At 53.8% G+C, this 5919-nt stretch overlaps 2 non-coding genes across 2 annotated transcripts; both read right to left on the bottom strand.

Annotated features, from left to right (window-relative positions):
• Positions 1-474: 474 nt before the first annotated feature.
• LOC126443893 (5.8S ribosomal RNA) lies at positions 475-629 on the bottom strand. Its single transcript, XR_007582259.1, has one exon. It is a non-coding gene; the product is annotated as a 5.8S ribosomal RNA (ribosomal RNA).
• A 352-nt stretch (positions 630-981) lies between these two features.
• Positions 982-2891, bottom strand: LOC126443895 (small subunit ribosomal RNA). Its single transcript, XR_007582261.1, has one exon. It is a non-coding gene; the product is annotated as a small subunit ribosomal RNA (ribosomal RNA).
• Between the last annotated feature and the right edge of the window lie 3028 nt (positions 2892-5919).

The following is a 5919-nucleotide window of genomic DNA, read 5'->3' as shown; positions in this document are numbered from 1 at the left end:
CCGACTCGAAGGAGAGGTCCCGCCGACGCTCGCACCGGCCGCTACGGGCCTGGCACCCTCTACGGGCCGTGGCCTCATTCAAGTTGGACTTGGGCTCGGCGCGAGGCGTCGGGGTAGTGGACCCTCCCAAACACCACATGCCACGACAGGCGGCAGCCTGCGGGGTTCGGTGCTGGACTCTTCCCTGTTCGCTCGCCGCTACTGGGGGAATCCTTGTTAGTTTCTTTTCCTCCGCTTAGTAATATGCTTAAATTCAGCGGGTAGTCTCGCCTGCTCTGAGGTCGTTGTACGAGGTGTCGCACGCCACACCGCCAGCCGGCTGTGCACGCTACCGAGTAAGTACCGGTATGCGAACCGCCAGGCGACGGGCGCGCGCATCGCACGTTTAAGGAGGCGCGGCCGGCCCCACAGGCGGCCGCGACGCTCCCAGGTCTGCGAAGCGGGGCAAACGCCGCGCGCTTCAGTATACGTAGCCGACCCTCAGCCAGACGTGGCCCGGGAACGGAATCCATGGACCGCAATGTGCGTTCGAAACGTCGATGTTCATGTGTCCTGCAGTTCACATGTCGACGCGCAATTTGCTGCGTTCTTCATCGACCCACGAGCCGAGTGATCCACCGTCCTGGGTGATCTTTTTCTTAGTTTCCACTGTCTCTTTCAAGACAGTTGCATAGGCGGGACGTAGGCGTGTGGCGGCCCCTGTTCAAGCGTTCTGTGTCCAACAGCCTCACGGCCGATGGGCGTCGTACGGCTCCACACCGGAGCGGACAGGCAGTCGGGCGAAAGTCATTCAAAACCGGCGCCAGGCGCCAGGTGCCGCAGGCCAGCCGCTCCAGCGCTTCAGCGCTCGTACCACACAACATTGGCGTTAGTTTTGAGAAGCACGCGTGGTTCCGCACGCGGCGCACGGCTACTGCGAGCCGTACAGGTAGCGTGTTGCGCGACACGACACGCACATCGAAAGACATGCAGTCTAGTCGGTAATGATCCTTCCGCAGGTTCACCTACGGAAACCTTGTTACGACTTTTACTTCCTCTAAATGATCAAGTTTGGTCATCTTTCCGGTAGCATCGGCAACGACAGAGTCAATGCCGCGTACCAGTCCGAAGACCTCACTAAATCATTCAATCGGTAGTAGCGACGGGCGGTGTGTACAAAGGGCAGGGACGTAATCAACGCGAGCTTATGACTCGCGCTTACTGGGAATTCCTCGTTCATGGGGAACAATTGCAAGCCCCAATCCCTAGCACGAAGGAGGTTCAGCGGGTTACCCCGACCTTTCGGCCTAGGAAGACACGCTGATTCCTTCAGTGTAGCGCGCGTGCGGCCCAGAACATCTAAGGGCATCACAGACCTGTTATTGCTCAATCTCGTGCGGCTAGAAGCCGCCTGTCCCTCTAAGAAGAAAAGTAATCGCTGACAGCACGAAGGATGTCACGCGACTAGTTAGCAGGCTAGAGTCTCGTTCGTTATCGGAATTAACCAGACAAATCGCTCCACCAACTAAGAACGGCCATGCACCACCACCCACCGAATCAAGAAAGAGCTATCAATCTGTCAATCCTTCCGGTGTCCGGGCCTGGTGAGGTTTCCCGTGTTGAGTCAAATTAAGCCGCAGGCTCCACTCCTGGTGGTGCCCTTCCGTCAATTCCTTTAAGTTTCAGCTTTGCAACCATACTTCCCCCGGAACCCAAAAGCTTTGGTTTCCCGGAGGCTGCCCGCCGAGTCATCGGAGGAACTGCGGCGGATCGCTGGCTGGCATCGTTTATGGTTAGAACTAGGGCGGTATCTGATCGCCTTCGAACCTCTAACTTTCGTTCTTGATTAATGAAAACATACTTGGCAAATGCTTTCGCTTCTGTTCGTCTTGCGACGATCCAAGAATTTCACCTCTAACGTCGCAATACGAATGCCCCCGCCTGTCCCTATTAATCATTACCTCGGGTTCCGAAAACCAACAAAATAGAACCGAGGTCCTATTCCATTATTCCATGCACACAGTATTCAGGCGGGCTTGCCTGCTTTAAGCACTCTAATTTGTTCAAAGTAAACGTGCCGGCCCACCGAGACACTCACTCAAGAGCACCCTGGTAGGATTGCAACGGGGTCCGCCTCGGGACGCACGAGCACGCACGAGGCGCGTCGCACGCCTTCAGCTCGCCCCACCGGCAGGACGTCCCACGATACATGCCAGTTAAACACCGACGGGCGGTGAACCAACAGCGTGGGACACAAATCCAACTACGAGCTTTTTAACCGCAACAACTTTAATATACGCTATTGGAGCTGGAATTACCGCGGCTGCTGGCACCAGACTTGCCCTCCAATAGATACTCGTTAAAGGATTTAAAGTGTACTCATTCCGATTACGGGGCCTCGGATGAGTCCCGTATCGTTATTTTTCGTCACTACCTCCCCGTGCCGGGAGTGGGTAATTTGCGCGCCTGCTGCCTTCCTTGGATGTGGTAGCCGTTTCTCAGGCTCCCTCTCCGGAATCGAACCCTGATTCCCCGTTACCCGTTACAACCATGGTAGGCGCAGAACCTACCATCGACAGTTGATAAGGCAGACATTTGAAAGATGCGTCGCCGGTACGAGGACCGTGCGATCAGCCCAAAGTTATTCAGAGTCACCAAGGCAAACGGACCGGACGAGCCGACCGATTGGTTTTGATCTAATAAAAGCGTCCCTTCCATCTCTGGTCGGGACTCTGTTTGCATGTATTAGCTCTAGAATTACCACAGTTATCCAAGTAACGTGGGTACGATCTAAGGAACCATAACTGATTTAATGAGCCATTCGCGGTTTCACCTTAATGCGGCTTGTACTGAGACATGCATGGCTTAATCTTTGAGACAAGCATATGACTACTGGCAGGATCAACCAGGGAGCTGCGTCAACTAGAGCTGAGCAGCCGGCCGCCCGGGAGTGTGTCCCGGGGGCCCGCGCGAACACGCAAGCGTCCGCTCAATTATTCTGCAAACAGGAGGAGGCTGAGCTCCCCTGCACAATACACCTCGAAACCCTCTCAGGTCCCGGCGGCGCGCAGCGCCGTCCTAAGTACTTGGTCGGGTTCGAGAGAGGCGCAATCGCCCGGAGTTTGGCGAGTAGACGCTTTAGGTGCGACCACCCGTGCTCCCAACTGAGCTTGCCGCTGCCGACAGAGGCCCGGGAGCGTGCTGTCGTGGCATTGCCGGCGGGAGACAACACGCGCCACCTACGGTGGCCGGCAGCTCCAACGCCAGCGCCACAGAAGGACAAAAGCCCCACTTGGGTGCCGAAGCGAACTCTCCCAGCACAGCGCACGCGCCAACACGTCCGCACAGCTGCGATACAATCCACCTGCGAGAACCGCAGAGGCGACCGAGCAGCAGACGGCGTCGCGGCGCCGAGCGCCGGGCGGCGGCGCATCCTCAGCGCACACAGTCCTCAATCGGACCAGCACACTGCAGATGTCCACCGCGCTTCGCACCGGGCCCGCGAGGACCTACTTTGGCCGCACGGCGCCGCGTGCAGGGTGCGCCGGCGCGCAGCTGCGCCGCCTGCCGCCTCCGTCGGCCGGCGCGCCTGCCACTGGCCGCCCCCACCAGCCGGCTGTAGCGCGTGCGCCCACGCACCGCGCGGCCAGCACGCCGGGAGGCCCCCCCTCACCGGCCGGGGACGGTCCCACCCAGCCACCGCCGCGTATCGCTTCACACCCACATGCCATTCACGTTCGTGGGCATGGTGGGTATCGCTGAAACAACCGGTTGGTAGCTCAACCGATCGTCGCCATCACTGATTCACCTCTAGCGAGAACAACCGCACCACAACGGTTTACCAGTTCTTCATTTGCGTAACGTCACCAGCAAACGTAGACGTCCATCGCCATTTGCAAATCAACGATTGTTGCATGCCTGTGTCAGGTGTCACGACACACTATGTCTGCCCACATACACGCAACAACATGTGCACGCTTCGCGAACACGTGGAAGGTGGCCCCCGTACGTATGCGATGTCCATTGCGCGAACGACTGTCAACCGGCCTCTGTCGCATGTCGCAGATGTGGAACGCAGTGCACCATGCTATCACGGTGTGTGAGAAGAGACGACTACGTCTGACAACACGCGCCACTACATCAACAGACGGCTCATGCTGATCGCCATCCACGGCATACCATACTTCAATCCAGCTCTTATAGGGAGACGACACGTAGCTGAGTGCACAATATTTGGACCGTATGGTTCGCCGTTGTTGGCGCAGTCGTGGTACGGTCACACATGTACCACGATGTATCATTCAGTACATGAGGACCAATGTGCAGTACAGTGTGTGATTTGGACGTACAACATCAGCGGACAGTTGACACAAGCCGTACCACAACGTAGGCTGTGCTTCGCCATGCGAATGCCAATGAACAACTGCGAAGGGCATTGAGCATGTACGTCCTGCTGCCATCCGCATTACAGTGTATAGCTGCAAGGTGTTTAACATGAAGCGATACTCTGGGGACCGGGCAGTGCGAGTAGCAAACTATATTGCGGGGGTTGCAGTTAGGCAACACTACACTAATTTAACGCGTCGTATGACAATTACAGAGCAGGTTAAGGCCCAACGTGTGTTGGGTTAAGGTACAATATAGGTTAGGTTAAGGTACAATATAGGTTAGGTTACGGTACAATATGGGTTAGGTTAAGGGACAATATGGGTTAGGTTAAGGGACAATATAGGTTAGGTTAAGGGACAATATGGGTTAGGTTAAGGGACAATATGGGTTAGGTTAAGGGACAATATGGGTTAGGTTAAGGGACAATATGGGTTAGGTTAAGGGACAATATAGGTTAGGTTAAGGGACAATATAGGTTAGGTTAAGGGACAATATAGGTTAGGTTAAGGGACAATATAGGTTAGGTTAAGGGACAATATAGGTTAGGTTAAGGGACAATATAGGTTAGGTTAAGGGACAATATAGGTTAGGTTAAGGGACAATATAGGTTAGGTTAAGGGACAATATAGGTTAGGTTAAGGGACAATATAGGTTAGGTTAAGGGACAATATAGGTTAGGTTAAGGGACAATATAGGTTAGGTTAAGGGACAATATCGGTTAGGTTAAGGGACAATATGGGTTAGGTTAAGGGACAATATAGGTTAGGTTAAGGGACAATATAGGTTAGGTTAAGGGACAATATAGGTTAGGTTAAGGGACAATATAGGTTAGGTTAAGGGACAATATAGGTTAGGTTAAGGGACAATATAGGTTAGGTTAAGGGACAATATAGGTTAGGTTAAGGGACAATATGGGTTAGGTTAAGGGACAATATAGGTTAGGTTAAGGGACAATATAGGTTAGGTTAAGGGACAATATGGGTTAGGTTAAGGGACAATATGGGTTAGGTTAAGGCGCAATATGGGTTAGGTTAAGGCGCAATATAGGTTAGGTTAAGCGACAATATGGGTTAGGTTAAGGGACAATATAGGTTAGGTTAAGGCGCAATATGGGTTAGGTTAAGGCGCAATATGGGTTAGGTTAAGGCGCAATATGGGTTAGGTTAAGGCGCAATATGGGTTAGGTTAAGGCGCAATATGGGTTAGGTTAAGGCGCAATATGGGTTAGGTTAAGGCGCAATATGGGTTAGGTTAAGGCGCAATATGGGTTAGGTTAAGGCGCAATATGGGTTAGGTTAAGGCGCAATATGGGTTAGGTTAAGGCGCAATATGGGTTAGGTTAAGGCGCAATATGGGTTAGGTTAAGGCGCAATATGGGTTAGGTTAAGGCGCAATATGGGTTAGGTTAAGGCGCAATATGGGTTAGGTTAAGGTACACATTGTTGTAAGGAAAGGTGTATTGGGGGGGGGGGGGGGGGGGGGGGCGGCGGCGGCGGCGGCCGGTTTGTTGATTGTGATTATAGTAAGTGGATGCCTGCGGCATCATCTGAT

This window comes from Schistocerca serialis, unplaced genomic scaffold (assembly GCF_023864345.2).
Source record: "Schistocerca serialis cubense isolate TAMUIC-IGC-003099 unplaced genomic scaffold, iqSchSeri2.2 HiC_scaffold_204, whole genome shotgun sequence".
Taxonomy (NCBI): domain Eukaryota; kingdom Metazoa; phylum Arthropoda; class Insecta; order Orthoptera; family Acrididae; genus Schistocerca; species Schistocerca serialis.
This window is presented reverse-complemented; position numbering and strand designations above follow the sequence as displayed.